The 21,160-nt window shown below is 44.4% G+C and overlaps 1 protein-coding gene across 3 annotated transcripts in view; it reads left to right on the plus strand.

Moving 5' to 3' along the window:
- Positions 1–9,140: 9,140 nt before the first annotated feature.
- CYFIP2 (cytoplasmic FMR1 interacting protein 2) overlaps positions 9,141–21,160 on the plus strand; it is a 134,309-nt gene continuing 122,289 nt past the window's right edge. For 2 of the 3 annotated variants that reach the window (XM_019965309.2, XM_070793921.1), the window contains exon 1: positions 9,141–9,247. The gene's annotated coding sequence lies outside the window, so the exon portion shown is untranslated. Of the gene's footprint in view, positions 9,248–16,310; positions 16,451–21,160 lie in introns of all 3 variants that reach the window. The other variant, XM_070793920.1, reaches the window with a different exon arrangement.

Consider the following 21,160-nt stretch of genomic DNA (forward strand, 5'->3'; position numbering starts at 1 on the left):
TATGGTATCTATAGCCTGGGTCCAGATTTAGCCAAATGTCAGACAACCAAAAGTTTTCCTTAAATAATAATGGTTACATAGTTTCACATTAAACAGACAAGTAAAGACTATATATCACTTAACATTTTTTTCATCAAGTAAGTATCAAATGCTTCCTATGTTCCTTTGATTGTTCCTTCCTATGTTTTGTCTTTGCAGAAACAAAATTGAGAAAGACACAGTCTTTACATTCCAGGTATGGTTGAGAAGGCAGACATATACACAGGCAAAATTATAATATGGGAATTAGAGCAACAACAGGAATAAGGTCAAAGTAGAAAAGAGCTCATAAAAAGTAATGGAATCTCTCAAAGGGCAATGTCAGTAGAAACTTTCTAGAATCTTGCTACTCAAATTGTGGTCCCCGGACCAGCAACAGCAGTATTACTAGCCTGTGAGAAACCCAAATTCTCTGCCTCCGCCCTGAGATACACTGAATGAGAATCTACATTTTAACATGATCTGATCATATGTACATTAAAATTTTGGAAGCACTACCACAGAAGACATCACATCTAACTCAGTTTTGAAGATGAATTACGGGAGTTTTAGGCAAGCCAATGGGCAGAAATAAGACAAGTATTTTCCAGGTAGAAGGATAGAGGAAACAAAACATATTGAGAAGCTATTATCTGTTTATCATTGCTGGAACATAAGGAGAGAGAGAGAGAGAGAGAGAGTGTGTGTGTGTGTGTGTGTGTGTGTGTTTGTCGTCTCAGCAAAGGTGAGGATAATAAAAAGAGTAGACAAATTGAAATTAAGGCTATAAATCTACAGACAAGGACCTAGATTTTAAAACACACACACACACCCAAAAAAAATACTGGAACTCTAGTTGTAGAGAAAAAAAAAGGTCTTTGAATAAGGACAGAAGGTCAAATTTGCACTTAAAAATATATTCTGGCACCAGTGTGGTGAGTGGATTTGAGAGAGGCAAAGCTGGTGCAAGAGAAACCAATCTGGAGAAGATGTCTGCCTTGTTCCTAGTACCAGATTATTGTTCATACTCATTCACTGTCATCTTCTGTGTGGGTGAAATGTGGAAATGTAATTTGGAGTCTTTAAGCCACAGTTCAACAGCAAGGCACATCTATTCTCCTTCTTAAAATCCCAGTGGAATAAAAGCTGGGTTATTATAATTCTGGTATATTGAGCTCTCCCTGTACCTTTCATTTCACCAAATGCCCACATCTACAGCAGGAACCAGCTTGTGCACCAGAGGACCATTAAGGACCAATGAGAAAGCCTTTGGCTTCCACACTGTCCTTTGTGGAATTCACCTCTGGGCTTGACTCCCACTGGCAAATGACCCAGAGAGGAAACTTATAGAGCAGGTTGGATGAGCAGATCTGCTTCTCAGAGAACATTTATCCTGCAGACTCTACTCTGCCTGGGATCTCCCAACACACAAGACCACCACACTCAGGAAAAGGCAGAATATATGCCATTCAGCAAGAGGGGCAGGGTGTGTGTGTGAGTGCAGAAGGAGCCGCAGATTTTTTTGAGGGGCTCAGAAAGGTGCTCTGATCAGGAAGAGGGGGATAGAGTTGAAGCTGCATTCAAACAGAGAGCACATATTTTCACTTAGAGTAGATATTTATTTGCAGTGACTTTGAGGAAAGTGCTAGAAATTTGGTGCACCAAACTCACTGCCCAGAACCACCCCTTGGTGGCAATACTGTGTGTGAGGGAGTGGGGGTGGTATCTTCTATGACTGTGATTCTTCTCAAGTTACCATGAGCAACTGGCTTCTGGGATAACAGAATCATACAGATACTGTTAGAAGGAGTTTTAGAGATCCTTTGTTACCATTCACCTGCTATTTCTTGGCACTATGTCAGGCATATATGATGAATAAGATACCTTATCAGTTGAGGACCAAACACACCGCAGTCAAATTAAGATAACTCAAGGAGGGCCTATTACAAAAGAACTACTTAACACAGTGTGGGTTTAGATGAACCGCAGGAAGTAGCAAGAAGGAAAAGAGCTGCCAAGGAGCAGTTACTATCCCCAGGCCCCCAAAAGATGAGGAACTGGAGCAGTCATTTGACTGCGGAAGCAGAGTCACCTGGAGAAAGTTGCCTTGAGAGGACAGGACCTTTAGTGAGGGACAGAGGAAGCCCAAGGCAACATCACAAGGAGGAAACTGCAGAATAAATATGCTGGCCCCACTCTCTTCCTTCCCCTATCAACTGCTGTGGCTGATTGTTGGCCAATCCCTCTGTCCTCTGGAAGTCAGAGGACAAGGAAATTCTAGTGCAGTTGTCTACAGGCCAGTCTCCAGGCAAGAAGGCATGGTGAGAAGAGTGAGAAATAGGATTAGAGGAGCAAGAGAAGATATCCAGTACAGAGGCCAACCTTCCTGTAAGAAGCCTCAGCTAGTAAAAGGAAAAAACGCATAAATAAATGCAGTTGATCCTCCTTATTTGCAGAGTCTATACTTACAAACTGCCTACTCACTAAGATTTATTTGTAACCCCAAATCAATTCTTGCAGCCTTTCCACACACGTCATTCATGACATGCCCATGCTCAGAATCATGAAAAATTTGAGTCACTCTACAAGCACATTCCCAGCTGAGGTTGAACAAGGCAAGGCCTCTGCCTTCTCATTTCAGCTCATACCATAAATTAGGGTCTTTTCTGAGGTCTGTTTAGTGTCACACTTTTTGCACTTGTGTACACTGTATTGGTCATTTTGCTGTTTAAAATGACCCTTAAGCATAGAACTGAGGTACTACCTCACGTAAGTAAAAGAACACTGTGATGTCTGTTACAAGGTAAACGTGGGTTAGGTGAATTTCACTCGGCATGATTTATGATGCTGTTGACTGTGAATTCAATGTTAATACATCCACAATACATACTAAACAAGGCATTTTTGAACAGAAATATGCATAAAACAAGATTATGTGTAAATCAGGTGACTTTATAAAACATAAACACAAAATAATGAAAATCAACTGTGATTGCAAAGGGCTGCTGGAGGTCATATGATGAAACAGAGGTCACAGTACAGTGAGTACAGAGAAAGAGTGAAAACATGCAAGGGACCAGGCAGGGCTTCACAGAGGAAGTGATATTTGAGCTGTGTCCTAAAGGGTGAATGGGAGTTCCTAAGAGAGGGAGGACCTAGAAGAACATGTCAGACCAGAGAAACTAACGTACATAAAAACACATCTTATTCCACCTTCTTCCCCAGCATTATTTCTATGTTAGCACTGGGAACCTTGGGGCCCAAAGCCAGCAGGTGCTGGAGAATCAGTTAAAGGAACTTAGTGGATTCTGGTTCCTCACCACCCAGATTCACATCTACTCATTCCCCTCTCCACCCATCTAGAGCTACCAAGGAGTTCCTGGTCCCTTTTCATTTTCTCAGGTTCACTTTGAGTACAAACGTCTATAAGCTGAGACAAGCTACACATTTATTTGCTTTTCTGGTGTGTATATCTCAAAGCACTTTCCCATCTAAGATGATGTTTGATCTCTCCAGCAGCATTGAGATGGAAGAGTGGGTGAAGAGGGGGTCTCACTTGATAGAAAAGGGAAGTGACACACAGCATGCGTGATGTTGTAGAGCTACTCAACACAAGCAAGATTAGAACTCAGATCTTATTCCAAATCACACATTCTTCCTAGAGATCATGTCAAAATTTGAACCATGATGATAATTAAAAAAACAAAAAAACAAAAGCTCCCATTTTTGAGCACATATGATGGCTCTGCTGAGTGTGACACTGATTGTTTCATTTAACCTTCCAAGAACCTAAGGGAGAGAAACAATTATGATCATCTCAATTTTATAGATGCAGAGTACGGGGCTCCCTGGTGGCTCAGACAGTAAAGACTCCACCTGCAATGTGGGAGACCTGGGTTCCATCCCTGGCTTGGGAAGATGCCCTGGAGGAAGCATGGCAACCCTCTCCATTCTTGCCTGGAGAATCCCCATGGGCAGAGGAGCCTGGTGGGCTTCAGCCCATGGGGTCACAAAGAGTCAGACACGACCAAGCAACCAAACACAGCACATGGGGCTCAGTAAACTAGGAAAACCATTCATGGTCCCCTAATTAGTAAGAGGCAGAATGCAGGCCTGAAGCCAGACCTGTCTGTTCCCAAATTCCATGCTCTCAACCATTTGGTGGGGTTGATTATAGGGCCACGATGCCAGCCCCTGAGAATACAGTGGCACCAAACTCACTGTACCTCAGCTACACTGTTGCATTCCAAATCTGGAATACACTTGAGGTCTCCTTATCAGTTCTTATCCAAAATTACGACTTAGCAGCAGCAGCAGCAGCAGTATTTGTTTAAATAACGATGAAAGTTTCTTTGCTGTCAAGTTATACATAAAATACGTGACCTTCAGGGGAGACCAGTTCTCTAGAAGTTGTGAGATGTGAGCAGTGAGAAAAAGAAAGCAAAGAAGAGAGGGGATGCCCCCAATATTTCACCTATAAATCAACAGGATTCTGAAGATTTTGTGAGGATAAAATTTGCCCATCCATACACAGTACTTGGCATAGAGACTGATTCCAAAAAAACATCCAATAACTGTTTAAAAAATCTGCTTTAACAAATTATTTCAGATTCAAAAATGGAAATAGGCAACCCAGTTTCCTATGAAAAGCCCTGGGTCTGGGTCCAGCTGACCTTGGGCAACCCTCCCCTCTCTGGGCCCCCATTCTTTCATGTGTAAAATGAGGCAATTTTAACCAAGTGGTCAGGCTTTATCTAATGGACAATGTAAATTGAGCAACTGACCATCAAGATTCTCTTTTCCTGCTAACTACATGAATGTTTGACTACATGAATCAAATCTGTAGCAAGCTCATTGCACATGGAGATATTTTTTTTGTATTTATTCACATTTTTTCTCCATCTCATATCCTTTTTCCTTTGTTAAAAACATTATTACTGATTTAGAAACATTTTAATACCATATGTCACTAAAACTTGTATTAAATATGTTTTTTGAATAAGATGACACAGTAATGAATACAAGGATTCTGTTTGGGAGGAGGGAAATAAGACTATATATAATTTGGTTAAAAGTTAAAAGCATGAGCTTTGGTCTCACTTTCTTGAGCAAGTTATCTAGCCTGCCTTAGTTACCTCAATTATAATATGGGACTAATGGTTACACTTTCCTCACAGGATAATTTTAAACATTAAATGAGAAAATGCACTTGATAAATGTTAGCCATTATTAACATTTATGTTTCCTCTCTTCAGAACCAATTCTGTTGTTGTTGTTGCTGGAATGTGTCTTTTTTATTTAAACTTTTTATTTTATACTGGAGTATAGTCAATCAGCAATGCTGTGATAATTTCAGGTGCACAAAAGAGCGACTCAGCCACCTATTTATGTGTATCCATTCTCTCCCAAACGCCCCTCCCACCCAGGCTGCCACATGACATTGGGCTCAGTTTCCTGTGCTATACAGTAGGTCTTTGTTGGTTTAGCCGCTGTAAATCTCACAATGTGTACATGTCTATCCCAAACTCCCTAACTATCCTTTCATGCCATTCTTTCCCCACCGGTAACCACAACCCAATTCTCTAGGTCTATGGGTCTGTCCTGTTTTCGTAACTAATTCTTATGCCCACTCCAGATGCTCCACTATTGGTTTCCATGAAGCAAGGTCTGCCAATGGATTTTAAACGGAGACCTAGGTGTCCTAATTGACTTAGGGCTTTTCTAAAAACAAGGCAACGTTGCCACACACAGAACCACAATACGTGGCCTATAGCTTTGCAAGCGGCAAAGCAATTCTCGCCTCATAGCTGTGGTCCTCTCACTGCTGATGGTGCAGCCTGGGTTGAATGCGAAGGATATCTGTCTGAAGGCAATAGAGAGAGAGCTACAAGTTTCAAGCAAGATGTAAGCTAAGATTTCCCTTTCAATTATTTATTCAATCCACTTTTACTATTATTTCTATTATTTTACGTAATAGAACACCTGTTATGTACTAGGCCCTGAAGATTCAATAGAGAGTAAGATACCATCTCTGCTCTCTTAGATTTTATGTTCAAATGGTGGTATACAGGCAAGTATATCAATAATTACAACACAGCATAATAAGTAGTAAGGTAGAGGAAGCCCAGGGAGTATGAACGCTGACCCTAATCCAATTCAAACAGGGAGGGGTCATGGAGGAAGTGACAGCTGAGCAGATATCAGAAGGATGACTTGAAGTTAGCCAGCATTGTGGGGGAAAGTATAGAAAGTGCAGGAAATAGAGAGATTGTGCCAAGCAAAAAAGCCCAGACTGTGCAAAGCCTAAATGCAAGAGAGAATACAGCAAATTTGGGAAGTGTAAAGATTCCTCTTAGCTGAAACAAAGCAAGCTTTTTCACAGCAGAAGAGACTGGAGAGGTATGGAGACAGACCATGCAGACACTTGCGGGCCCTGGGAAGGAGTTCTGGCTCCATCCTGAGAGCAGTGAGAGCTAGTGTACTTTAAGCCTGGCCTGGGCATGTCCTTTGTTTTAACTCACGCAGTATCCCACAAGCAGCGGGACCTTGGAGTACATCTAACCTACTTCATTGTGCAGATGAGGAGATAGGTGAAGTGACTTATCTCAGGTAAATTAGTTGCAAAATCAGGACCAAACGGCAAGCCTCCGTATTTCCAAAGCAGTGGTTTCAATAAGATCATGTTGCTTCTCCTCTTAAGCAAACAGAATTCAGGGGTCAGGAAATTATTTTTGCCCAAGATCTAACCAAATATAGACATAATCATCTTTTTTTGTTTGTTTTTAAGCAATGTGTTCCTGCAAGGTGAAAAGACAGGGAAGGAACCACAGGGAGAAATATGTTTTCCAGAAATTTACAGCATCTAAAATAATATGCCATTTAGAATGAAAATCGAGTCTCTCACTGTTACATATTTGTAATAACTGACACCCAAAATCCCAAGGATCACAGTAGGAAATTAAAAATTAAAAAAAAAGAAAAGGAAACTTCACTTCTGGTTTTCAAAGCCATCCTCCACAAACACCCCCACAGCCTTCTCACATGGCACCAGTGAGAATATATATTAATATATATGACATATATGTATATATATATATGTCATCCTTTCTGAAATAGCAATCTAAATTAGAATGAGTGATGTAACATCAAACCACAAAGGATTATGAATGCTGTGTGCTAGGGAAATGATGTGAGATCAGTGAGGGCAAAGACTTTCACAAGTTCTTTGCTGAATGTTGAATAATGGGGCTCCTCTATAAATAGCCCTGATAGGAATAGCCGAGTGATTAACTAGAAATTTGTGAGCCCTTCAGAAATATTTCAGAAAGTTTCCCCTGTAGCAAAACTTTACCCCTTAACTTTAAAATGTCTCAAGTGTTTTCAAATTATTTACCTTGTGAAGTAGGAAAAGCAATTCATCTTCCCACATTGTAGACAGGGTGGCATCTGAGGCACAGAGTGGTGAAGTGACTTGTTCAGGGATCCCAAGGTTGGAATTCAGTGCTGCCTGACCTCCCCTGGCTTGAGGGCCCACTAGGAAGCTTAAAGAGACCTGTTTCTGTGGAGAGCACTAAATGAGGTAAGTCTTGAAGAGAAAGGTGCCTGTCTTCTCAGTTCTTTCTCAGGTTTTGCCAGAAAATACTTCCTGTTACTGTGTATTTGCCTTTCTGTCCGTTAGGCAATTAATTCTTCCTGAATGAACTAAAAGCCTCTTGATGAAAGTGAAAGAGGAGAGTGAAAAAGTTGGCTTAAAACTCAAAATTCAGAAAACTAAGATCATGGCATCCGATCCCATCACTTCATGGCAAATAGATGGGGAAACAATGGAAACAGTGACAGACTTTATTTTCTTGGGCTCCAAAATCACTGCAAATGGTGACTGCAGCAGTGAAATTAAAAGAAGCTTGCTCCTCAGAAGAAAAGCTATGACCAACCTAGACAACATATTAAAAAGCAGAGACATTACTTTTCCACCAAAGGTCTGTGTAGTAAAAGCTATGGTTTTTCCAGTAGTCATGTATGGATGTGAGTTGGGCTATAAAGAAAGCTGAGTGCCAAAGAATTGATGCTTTTAAACTGTGGTGTTGGAGAAGACTCTTGAGAGTCCCTTGGACTGCAAGGAGATCCAACTAGTCCATCCTAAAGGAAATCAGTCCTGAATATTCATTGGAAGGATTGATGCTGAAGCTGAAACTCCAATACTTTGGCCACCTAATGTGAAGAACTGACTCACTGGAAAAGATCCTGATGCTGGGAAAGATTGAAGGTGGGAGGAAAAGGGGATGACAGAGGATGAGATGGTTGGATGGCATCACTGACTTGATGGACATGAGTTTGCATAAGCTCCAGGAGCTGATGATGGACAGGGAAACCTCATGTGCTGCAGTCCATGGGTCCACAAAGAGTCGGACACGATTGAGGGACTGAACTGAACTGAATGAAGTTGAGGGAGGTCCCTGCTTAAGAGATGGCAGCTTTGGGGCGTTGCCCCCAAGGAAGTGAAAGGGAGGGTGAGAATGTATTTCTGAACAAGTGGAGCAGTATTTGGGATCAGATTCTGTTGGTGGAAACCCCTTCTCCCCAACCCTCAGGTTTATTTTCTGTCCCTTCACTCTGTTCTTTTTCTTCACAGAATGTCTCTCAGTCGAAACTGGACATTTGCTAGGTAAATTTATCTGGTCTCTCCTAAATAGACGATAAGCTCCAAAAGGACAGGGAGTCTGTCTTTTGTACACCAGTGCCTACTCTGCTCCTGGCACGGTACTTGGAGCAAAACAGGTGCTCGATAAATATTAGGGAGATAAATGAGCACTTGGAAATACTGCGAGGTCTATGAGATACCAAAGAAGCCCAAAGCTTCAGTCCTCCCACAGCTGCAGGTGTGGCTTCCAGGCCTGGGAGCTCCTGGGGAACAAGTCCACCCTAAGCGGCGCTGTTGGCTCTCCTTGCTGGGGTGAGTCCGAGATGCAGGCCAGGATGCACGGGCCGGCCTAAGGGGCGCACTTGGAGCCCCTGGCCGCAGCCATTTCCGGCTCTTTGTGTGACAGCCGCGGCGGCAAAGGGGCGGGATCTCGGGGACAGAGGCGGAGCCGCGGTGGGTGGAGGGGCGGGGCCGAGGGCGGGGCCCAGCGCGGCGGCCGCCAAGCGGAGCCGGGCAGAGCATCCTGCGCCCCGGCGCGGGGCCCCGCGGTAGCCTCCGGCCGCTCTCCTAGACCTGCCCCAGACCCAGGTAAGACCCAGGCTCGCAGGCCTTGGGGCCGGCGTGGGGACCGGGATGCTGCTGGGCATGGCGACGCGGCCGCAAGGATGCGCGAGGGGTCTACACCCCTTCTCCGAGCCCCGCGAGGGTGCTCGGCTCGGCGGCTGGACTAGCGCGGCCTGGGAACACCGAAACCCTCCGAAGGCTGGGCCTCAGGTCCGGAACAGCCCCGTACCCTCTCCGGCCCACTCTGGGCCCCGAAGTGCGTACCTCCTGCGGGGAGGCGCCGACGCACGGCGGAGCTGGGGCGCGGCGGTGGTGGCAGCAGCAGCAGGTGCGCGGCCTGGGCCGGAGCCACCGGCCCGGGAGGACGCGGCGCTCATCCCGAGCACCGGAGACACCTGCAGCGGCCGTGAGCCCGGCGGCGGCGGTGGTCTCCCCGCACCCAGGTACTGCAGAGCGCCGGCCGCCGCCTCTGCGGCCGCAGCCACCATCACCTCCTCCAGGGCCAGCGAGGGCCTCCTGGGCCCGCCTGGCAGCCTCCTTGGGCTCACAGCGCCCTGCAGTGAACGTGAGATGGGTGGGGCGAGGGGCGAAGAGGCGATGTTTAGGGGTGCGGGCTTTAATGAGAGAGGAGACACGCCTGACCCGCTTTGAAGCCTTCCGGCCTAGCATCGCTCTCCCTGCCGGCTGTCTGGGGGCGGGAGAGGAGGTGGGAGAAGCGGGGGATTGGGCTGACTCCTGGGGTAAAGGTTGGGTTTTCCTGAGCTCTGAAGACTCGGGAAGATGCCTACCTGTCTGTAGCGGCATCTGCTTTTCAGGACAGCCCTCCCCCTCCAAGGGTACACCGTGTGAAAAGGAAGAGAAGGGCATGCTCTTCGTGTGCAGTGGGGGCGGGGGTGGGAAGCATGGTCCGACAGGAGTATGGTTCTCTGTATGGAGAACCTGGCAGAGCAGGACCCTAGGACTGCCCAGGTGCCCTCCCCAGCCCAGGGAATTTGACTTTGACCTCTGCTTGCCTGGTTTCCGCAGCACAGCAGAAAGACTCGCCAAGGGTTGATAGGCCCTTACAGCCAGGCCAAGAAGAGGACAAGGATTTTTTCCTGCCGGCTGGCTTGTGCCTTCATGGCTAGACCGGGAGCATGGGGCAGTCCTGCCGGCTTGCGGAGAAAATCAGGAGAGTGCTGGTTCCCACACTCCCCCTTTCCACCTTCTGCCTGTGTCCCCAGCGCAGTGGGTGTCTTACCTTACTCCTGGGCACAGGCCCTGTTGCAAGCCGTGCTGGCAGGCATGGAGATCACAAATGCTGGAGAGCAAAACATCTTAGGTTTATCTTGCTGGCAGGATGGTGAAGGACCTAAAAGTTGTTTCCTCCACCATCAGACCCCTAAGACCGCCCACCTCCAGTTCCAGATACTGCCCTGCGGAACCACCATCCCCACTGGCTATTTGCCTATGTCAAAAATTGTTTTCAAGAAAGGAGCCAGTGAACACATTAATCCTCAAGAGCTAAATACACAAGAATCTCCCATTAGACACAGAGCAGGTGCTTCAGAAGTCATTTGACCAGAAAGGAAACAGAAACTTGGAGGTATTTTAATGGAAAATAAAGCTTTAAGTAAATAATATTTGATATCTCTAGTGGTGGAATTTCAGGCAGTGGGCTGGAGGTGGGGGTGGGGAACTGGGTAGCAGTTTGGGGGAACAGCTTGCTGAAATGACAACAGCTAGCAGCTGTCAGCTCTGTTTGCTTGCTGCAAGGGCAACTTTGGCCCTGAGGACAAAAATACCATAAGAGTTGTGTGTGTGTATATATTTGTGTGTAACTGGTCAGGGTTACTGTCACTCGAGGCTATTATTGAGCACCCAGTGACCACTTGGAGGAGGTGAGACTTTCCCATAGAGAGTTACTTGTTGGCACTGGCTGCCATCTGCCAGGGCAGCTCCGAGGCCACAAGGAGAGTGTGTTATTGCTCACAAAGCCAGTTCCTCTGGCTAGTTCTGCAGACTGAGCCTCTGGCTGGGGGCATTAGAGCTCTGCTCACTAAGCTGCTTTATTATATTTTCTGGCCAGTTCTGACTGGTTCCGTAAGCATCCAAGCCTACTTTGTTCAGTCCCTGCTGGAAATGGAAAGGGAAAAAGTCATTTTACACATTAGACCGGGAGGAGGGTGTAAAATCCACCAGGATCAGAGAGTTTTACTCCAATCAAATCAGAGGCTGGCCCACAGAAGACAGTAGACAAGAAAATTTAAAAAGTGGAAAAAGGTCTTGAGGGGATAGTGCATGTCCCCTCTGATATATTACGCCCTCTTGGGCATTCAGAGGGCCTCGGCTGCTGTCATTGACCAGAAAGCTGAATTAGGTGATGAATAAGCAACAAGCTGATTAACATTGGGAACAGCATTCCTGGAAAACAGTGCTGAGCTCCTCCAGCCTCCACATTTGATGATCAGCCTACCCTCTCAAAGAGGTTTCTTTTGGCTGCTGTTGGCCCCAGGGTTCCACCAAGGGCTGCACAAAATGGCCTTTTATAGCCTCCATGTGGCTACCATAACAATGAGTCTATTTCTTTACTGGCAAGTATTAATTATTCACTTGAAGTTGACGAAACCAGACATCAGTCATCTCATTGGAGCTTTTGTAAAAGGCCTTTGGTCTTATTGTTCTGAGGAGCATAGCTGAGTCTAGGGTCTAGAGGATGGACCCTGCATTAGTAGTGGAGGTGGGGCAAGAGGGTGGAGGATGCTGCCGCCCCTGGCAGTGACACAGTGTGCCAGCTGTGGTGGGCAAAGAGCTGGTACTTCATTGGATGCTCTCATTAGACAAGGGCTGCATGAAAATGCTATGTAAACTGTCTAACACATAGTAAATACTATTTTATGTGTGTGTCTATTGTTGTAATGTATTAATGACATAATCATTAAGAATGTGACTCATGCTACATTATATATTGTGTCAATTTAAGATGACAAATTTTTTTATTGTTGTCATGGTTGATTCTGCTAAAGAATTCCATGGCTTTAGAGGGCCTCCCACCAGGAAGGTTCCACCCTGGTCACCCAACGGACACTACATTGCTGGTGGCCATGTCCAAGAACAGCCCTTCTGTGAGTTGATCAGTTAAGTCTTCACTGCGTGGGGATGAGGAGCGACAGGAATTCCTTGACGTGCTAAGAGGAGTCCAGTTTGGGAGAAGGAGGTGTCGTCCACACAGAGTTCTTATCAACCCTTGTACCTCCAGAACGTTCCTGGATTTTGCTTTTCCCAGGGCAGTTGGTCTCTGTGACCATGAAACCCAGTCCCAGGTTGAGCTTCTAAAGGTAGCCAAAGGAAAGCCTGATAAGCAGGGATGTCAGTAAGGGCTTCAGCTGGGACACGTTCCTGAGTAACGCACTGAAGGTAGATGTAGCTGGAGTAGGCAGACAGAAGGGGGAAGGAATTTACTGAGCAGACACCCAGAGGTAGTTCTCACATTTCAACACATAGATCAGGAAGGACCTCTTCCTCTGTGTACATTCAGCATTTTGCAACCCCACCAAAAATGTTAAGGGCATGCAGGCAGAGAGAGAGCAGTATACTGTGGTCTTCAGACGCAGGATTTATCCCTGCCTTGCTGTGTGCCTTTCAATCAGCCACTACCTCTCTGACTTTGAAAACTGGGGAACTGAAAGCAGCCTGCCCAGCTCATTACCTACCTTTTGCCACGGGAGCCCACGGATGAGATAATGTCTGTAAACCCCAGTCTGAGAAGAAGAAAAGGCCCTGGAAACAGAGGAGAGAAGGAAGTTCCTGAGTGTGTGGCCCTTTTAGATGGCTGCCCTCCATTCCTAAAGGGACAATTTATTAATTATATATTGTGTGTCAATTGAAGAAGACAAATCTGTGGTCTCTCTGTACCCCTGAGCCAACTGAAAGGGAAACTGAAAGGCACTTTGTGATTCACGGATTCTATCAAGGCCCCTGGAAGGCCTTGTCTGTACAAAGACACTTCAGAATGTGGTCAGTGGCTGTGGGACGCCTCCCAGAATGCAAAGAGGTTGGGTACCGGCTACCGCGCCCTGGCCACTATGCTGAGGACTGTGTGCGATGTGCCTCAGAGGACCACCAATCAGGTCATACTTCTTGCACCCTGGCAGCAGAGGTGGAAACAATGTGGGCGCCAATTCTTGAAAGAAAGTGTTTTGAAAAGGCAGAGCTTGGGTTCAGGCAGAATTTCTTGCAGGGATCATTCTGGCTAAGTGGCATTTTGATAGACTTGCGGCAACTCAGCAACAGTATAAGGAGAGGAGAGAGTAAACATGACCTGGAGAGCTGCCCAAGAAAGACTCAATGATGACATCATCAATAGGTCTTTTGATTTCGTGTTTGCATCATCCTTAGGCCATTGTAGAGCAGTGGTTATCGGGCATTTATCTCTTTATGGAATAGGGAGATATTTAGTGTGTCCATGGTGTGTGGTCTCTGTCTTCTAAATAATGCAGGAGATGAGGTCCTCTGCAGAAAGTAAAGGTAGTGGACTGGTAAGGAGAGTGCGGGAGGTGTCCGGAGGTTTGGAACAGCTGCCTTTGTGGGTGGAATAAGAAATCAGATGGGAATGAATGAGAGCATTGTCTAACTGTACCAAAGGCCCAGTTGAGATCAAAGAGACTCTGCAGGGCTGACCCTCATAGAAGACACTCAGTAGCTCAGTGTTAAGTGAAGGGATACCTGAGAATGATATTCTGTTTGTGTTTTTCAGTTGTGGTGCTTTAAGACCACTTCAGGCAAGATATGAACGATGAGATAAGAATCCAAAACTCAGGGTCAGCCATCAACCTCCAAGAATGCTATACATTCATAGGGGAAAGAGAAATGAAGTTCTGCTTTTTATTTTTTTGAGGTGGAAACAATGACAGAAGAAACTTCTAAATATATCCCCTTACATTCTTATTACAATAAGACTGACTTAGATATGGTGCCTTAGGGGCCCATAATGATTTAAATTTTGTGGGTTTTTTTTTTTTTTTAAAGAAGACTTTGATTGTTGACCATTGGCTCTTGCATTCAGCAAATTGTTCATGAAGTGTTAGTTAAGCAAGTAATACCTAGGATGTGCCCAGCTCTGTGCTAGTTGTTATGGGTCAGCCCCCGAAAAGATGACAGTTAATCCTTGTCTTGTCATTTTTGGTGATTCAAAGAATTAGTAAAATATAAAGCAGTTTATAATGCAATAGGAAATTATGGACTCCAGATTGTGAGGGCTTTGGAAATCCAAGAAGTGAAGCTTGTGATGGTTCAGTTGGTCAGACCTTCATGGAGGAGTCTGTCTTGAATTGGGTCTTGACACTGATCAAGGGTAGGATATGAGAAGGAGAGAAGACAGTTCACTAGGGAGTAGAGAGAGCTTGACAAAGGCATGAGGCAAGAATGTTCATGGGCCGGTTTATGGCACCCTGCATACTCAGACCACAGAGGATAGGCCCTGTTGGGAAGCGTGGTCTTGAAGGACTCCCTTTGGATGGAGTGTCCTATTTATAGTCACGGTCATTTGCTTTTGAGTTGGAATGACCCTGAGAGAGGTTCTGGTTCAGTGATTCCTATCTAGTTGTTTTGGGATTTGCTTTCATTTTTTCCTCAGTGCATTTGATGAACAGTGTCAACATACAGCACGTCACACCCAGCAGCCAGTCCCCCTCCCAGCTCTAGCACTATTTTCTTCCACTCAAGAAAAAAGATGAACATTTAAGCAATGATTCCGTGAGAGGACTTTGACCCCTCCCTTACATATCATAAAAAGCAGCTTGTTTGCCAGCCTCATTTCTTAAACTGTTATTAGGACAAGTTGCCGCAATAACCTTCACAACAGAGGTTTTGCCATCGTGGTTGAGAACCACTACAAGACCAACCTCCATATTTTACGGGCGGGGAAATTGCCCTTTTAGAGTGAGGCAAAGGTTCAGGGGCCGATGTCAGTCTTCAGGCTGAGCCACATTCAAGTTGCAACTTCACATCCACGAAACAGGTTTCCGTGCTCCAAGCCAGTGACTGAACAAAAGTCTCGCTCTTTGTTTCCACAGCAGATGTGGTGGCTTCCCTTTCTGCGTTTTAGCAGGTGCTTCTGAGAGGCAGCTCCCCTCTCCTCCGATACAAGTCACACTGGTGCCCCGCCTGCCCCCGCCATGGTGTCCTGTCCCAGCAGGAGCAAATCAGCAAGCTGCCTTTGGTGGCAAGACTGCCCCTCCCAAGAGGGTGAGATCTGCCTGGGTAGGTTGTCAACAGAAAGGCCTCCTCACCCCTGGCAACACAGGAAGAAGCTGAGTGAAACGGCAAATACAGCGATAAGCCCTGTAGCCTCACCAGCATGTTTTCCTTTGCTGTAAACAGAGAAGCGGGTAGGCCTTCTCCAGAGACCCAAGTCGGGGCTGACCTGGACTTCTCTGCTCTGAGCTCAGGTCCCCTGTGTGAGAGAAGCTGCAGGGGATGGGGCTTCTGAGCCCCGAAGTCCACAGGGAGGGACTTGCTTAGCAGAGGCTGCCTGAGACAGCGCTGTGGACTGGGCCAGCTGTCTGATTGCCAGCAAGGAAGCCTTGGGTTGTTGTCTTTTAAATAAATTTTTAAATTTTGATCAAAGCCATACATAGACATGCTTGAAAGAATCAAATAGTATTGAAAGACTCAGTGAAAAACAAGCATCCAGTGCCCATCTCCTGTAGAGGGCTGCTGCCTTTAACTCACCGTTTCTTCCAGTACTTGCCTCCAGATCTCTAAATGATATGCTTCTGCTGCCGTTTCTTAATTTATCTGTGCTATGCACCGTCTCTTCACTTCCTGCTGTGATGGATGAAGAGTTCACTTTCTGACACCATCCTCCTCCCTCTTCTGCCCGCATCTTACAATATAGTAAGAGCTCTGTTTTAACCTAAATTATGTTTAAAGCATCTGCATTATGAAGACTTGTAAATGATGACCCCTAGAGAGCCACGGTATGTCCTTTGATTGTATTTCCTTTCTTACATAGAGTTTTCTTTTATTGCAGAATTAGAATTCTTCCTCCCTGGTTCTCTCCCTCCCTTCCTTCCTTCTGTCTAATATTCCTCTTTTTCATTTATAGCACTGTCACATCAGGTTCCCCTCAGTCTCCCAGGAAGTTGCAACGTTGGCCCAGCTCAACCCCTAACTACACAAGGGACCCTGCCCAAGTCCTCTCATCTCTTGACCTCAGTGTCCTCATAGTAGAAAGAGAGAGCTCAGGTAGGAGACTTGTCCTCATTCTAAATCTCAAAGCCTGTCACCCCACCCACAGATTTTTGTGTCTGAGGAATCTCTCCTTGGCAGGACAGTCCCAGGCCCTGGCCACAGAAACAGGCAGAGGAGGGCCCGGTTTGGGCCCTGCCTCATGGTATTCTGCTCACCCCACAGTCCAGGGGCTCCCTCTGGGTCGGTGTGGCTGTGTCTCTTGCTGTCCTTTTCTCTCATGTTCATTTTCATTCATGCATGTAAGGTCAGCATACTCCCCAGACTCCCCAGGCTCCCACTCCTGCTCTCTTTGTCCCGCTCCTGCTTGTATTATATATACCCTAAGGTCTCCAAAAGTGGTCATACAAATTCTAACATTTTTTGGTAACAGCTTTATTGAGTTATGGTTCACATACTGTATAATTCACTCATTTAGAGCATACAGTTCAGTGGTTTTAGTAAATTCACAAAGTTGTGCAACCTTCGTCAGGATGAATTTTTATAACATTTTTATCACCCCAGAAAGAAACATCATACCCTTTTAGCAATGCCACCTATTTTCCCCAATATCTACCCCAAATCTAGGCAATTACTAATCTACCTTATTTCTCTGTGGATTTACCTATTCTGGATATTTCCTTTAAAAAGCATATTGCGCTTCTTTCAGTATAATATTTTCAAAGTTCATCTATGATGTAGCATGTATCCACAATTCATTACTTTTTGTGGCTGAATAATATTCCATAGTATGAATGTTCCATATTCTATTTATTCATTCATCATTTGATGGACATTTGAGTTGTTTCTACTTTTAAGCTATTATGAATAATGCTACTATGAACATTCATGTACAAGTTTTTTTGTGAGTATATATTTCCATTTCTTTTAGGAATATACCTAGAAGTGCAGCTGCTGGGTCTTATGGTAACTCTGCGTTTTAAACTGTGAGGAACTGCCTCACAGTTTTCCAAAGGGGCTGCACTCTTTTGCATTCCTACCAGCAATGACTGGGGGCTCCAATCTCACACCTTCACCAACACTTGTACTTACCAGTCTTTTTTATTATAGCTATTCTAATGGATATGAAGTGATATCTCATTATGATTTTGATTTGCATATCCCTGAGGACTAAGAATAATAATTATCTTTTTATGTGATTATTGCCCATTTGTATATCTTCTTTGGAGAAAAGTCTGTTCAGATCTTTTGCCCATTTAAAAATTGGATTGTCTTTTTATTTATTGAATTTTAAGAGTTCTTTATATATTCTACATGCCTAGAAGATATATGATTTCCAATTTTCTCCCATTCTGTGGATTGTCTTTTTACTTTCTTGATAATGTGATAATGTCCTCTGAAGTACAAGTTTTAATTTAATTTTGATGATGCATAGTTTTGCCTACTTTCTATTTCATTGCTTATGCTTTTGGTGTCATTACATATTTCATGGTTCCAAAGGTTTACTTCTTTTTTTCTGTAAGAGTTTTAGCTGTCACGTTCATGTCTTTGATCCATTTTGAATTAATCTGTTATATGGTGTGAGATAGAGGTTAAACTTCATTCTTTTGAATGTGGTGTCCAGCCATCCCAGAACCATTTGGTGAAAACAGAATATTTTCCCCATTGCATTACCTTGGAACCCTTGTCAAAAATCAATTGAATATAAATGTGATACTTTATCTTTGGATTCTCATTTCTTTCCATTGATCTATATGTCTGTCCTTATTCCCCACTGTTTGATTACTGTAGCTTTGTAGTAAGTTTTTAAATCAAGAAGTGTATATCCTCTAATTCTGTTCTCTTTTGAGATTGTTTTGGCTATTCTAAACAGTCCCTTGAATTTCCATGTGAATTTTAAGAACAACTTGTCAATTTCTGCACAGCAGCCAGCTGGGATTTCGGTAGAGATCGTGTTAGATCTGTATCAGTTTGGGAAGTATTGCCACTTTAACAGTAAGTCTTCCAGCCTATGAAAATGCACCTCATGTATGCGTGCGTGTGCCTTGTGCTCAGTCGTGTCTGACTCTTCGTGACCCCTGGACTGTAGCCCTCCAGGCCCCTCTGTCCATGGCATTCTCCAGGCAAGAATACTGGAGTGGGCTGCCATTTTCCTGCTCCAGGGATCCTCCCAAACCAGGGATTGAACCCATGTCTCTTGCATCTTCTGCACTGGCAGGCAGATTCTTTACACTGTGCCACATGGGAAGCCCCTCATTTATGTGACCTTTCTTTTGTTTTCCCACAGTGTTTTATAGTTTTCAGAGTATAGATTTTACAATTCTTTTTACTAAATTTATTCCTAAATGTCTTATTACTTTTGATACTATTGTAAATAGAGCTGTTTTCCTAATTTCATTTTTACATTGAGCATTGCTAATGTATAGAGATACAATTGATTTCCATACGTTAATCTCATATCCTGAAATCTTGCTGGACATGTTTATTCATTCTAGTAATTTTCTAGTGGGCTTTTAAAGGATTTTCTGCATACACAACCATGTCATAGAGATAGTTTTATGTCTTCCTTTCTAATGTGGATATCACTTATTTCATTGTCTTTCTTAATGGTTCTAATATCCAGGCTAGAACCTCCAGCACAATGTTGAATAGAAATGGAGAAAGCAAATCTCTTTGCCTTCTTTCTAATCCTAGGGAGAAAGCATTTAGTCTTTCACCATTAAGTCTGATGTTGGCTGTGGGTGTTTCTGTAGCTGCCCTTTATATGGCTGAAAAATTTCTCTTCTGTTTGTAGTTGGTTGAGTGTTTTTATCATGAAGCAGTGTGAATTTTGTGAAATGCTTTTTCTGCCTGTTGTTGACATGATCCTGTGGGATTTATCCTTTATTCCGTGGGGATAGCTTATCACATTCATTGATTTTTGGATGTTAATGGCAAACCAATCTTAGATTCTGCAGTAAATTTCATTTGGTTTTAGTGTATAATCCTTTTTATATGTTGCTAGATTTGGTTTTGTTGGGGGACTAACTTTTATGGTACACTTCCTACCTACCGAGCTGTTCGCATGGATTAACTTATTTAGTTTTCAAAGTATATGAAATAGGAACTACTCATATTATTCCTCATATCAAAAATGAGGCAAGTGAGGCTCAGAACGATTATGCCATTTTCCTAAGGCCACACAGTCAGGGAGTGATAGAGTCACGACTCTGGTTCACCACCACACTAAACCACCTCTAGTGATCATATCAACGGGGGTTCAGTTCAGTTCGTCACTCAGTCTTGTCCGACTCTTTGTGACCCAATGGACTAAAGCATGCCAGGCCTCCCTGTCCATCACCAACTCAAACTCAAACTCATGTCCATCAAGTCAGTGATGCCATCCAACCACCTCATCCTCTGTCGTCCGCTTCTCCTCCCGCCTTCAATCTTTCCCAGCATCAGGGTCTTTTCCAATGAGTAGGTTCTTCACATCAGGTGGCCAAAGTATTGAAGTTTCAGGTTCAGCATCAGTCCTTCCAATGAATATTCAGGACTGATTTCCTTTAGGACAGAGTGGTTGGATCTCCTTGCTGTCCAAGGGACTCTCAAGACTCTTCTCCAACACCACAGTTTAAAAGCATCAATTCTTTGGCACTCAGCTTTCTTTGTAGTCCCGGTCTCACATCCATACATGACTACTGGAAAAACCATAGCTTTCAATACATGGACCTTTGTCAGGAATGTCTCTGCTTTTAAATATGCTGTCTAGGTTGGTCATAACTTTTCTTCCAAGAAACGTCTTTTAATGTCATGGCTGCAGTCACCATTTGCAATAATTTTGGAGCCCAGGAAAATAAAGTCTGTCATTGTATCCATTGTTTCCCCATCTATTTGCCATAAAGTGATGGGACCGGATACCATTACCTTAGTTTTGCTAATGTTGAATTTTAAGCCAATTTTTTCACTGTCCTCTTTCACTTTGATCAAGAGGCTCTTTAGTTCTCCACTTTCTGCCATAAGGGTGGTGTTATCTGCATATCTGAGGTGATTGATATTTCTCCCGGCAATCTTGATTCCAGCTTGTGCTTCTTCCAGCCCAGCGTTTCTCATGATGTACTCTGCATATAAGTTAAATAAGCAGGGTGACAATATACAGCCTTGATGTACTCCTTTCCCAATTTGGAACCAGTCTGTTGTTCCATGTCCGGTCTAACTGTTGCTTCTTGACCTGCATACAGACTTTTCAGGATGCAGGTCAGATGGTCTGGTATTCCCATCTCGTTAAGAGTTTTCCAGAGTTTGTTATGATCCACACAGTCAAAGACTTTGGCGTAGTCAATAAAGCAGAAATAGATGTTTTTTCTGGAACTCTCTTGTTTTTTCGATGATCCAGCGGATGTTGGCAATTTGATCTCTGGTTCCTCTGCCTTTTCTAAATCCAGCTTGAACATCTGAAGTTCACAGTTCACATACTGTTGAAGCCTGACTTGGAGAATTTTGAGCATTACTTTACTAGCGTGTGCTGCTGCTGCTGCTGCTAAGTCACTTCAGTCGTGTCCAACTCTGTGTGACCCCATAGATGGCAGCCCACCAGGGTCCCCCATCCCTGGAATTATCCAGGCAAGAACACTGGAGTCAGTTGCCATTTCCTTCTCCAGTGCATGAAAGTGAAAGGTGAAAGTGAAGTCACTCAGTTGTGTCGGACCCTCAGCGACCCCATGGACTGCAGCCTTCCAGGCTCCTCTGTCCATGGGATTTTCCAGGCAAGAGTACTGGAGTCGGGTG

Source organism: Bos indicus, chromosome 7 (assembly GCF_029378745.1).
Source record: "Bos indicus isolate NIAB-ARS_2022 breed Sahiwal x Tharparkar chromosome 7, NIAB-ARS_B.indTharparkar_mat_pri_1.0, whole genome shotgun sequence".
Taxonomy (NCBI): domain Eukaryota; kingdom Metazoa; phylum Chordata; class Mammalia; order Artiodactyla; family Bovidae; genus Bos; species Bos indicus.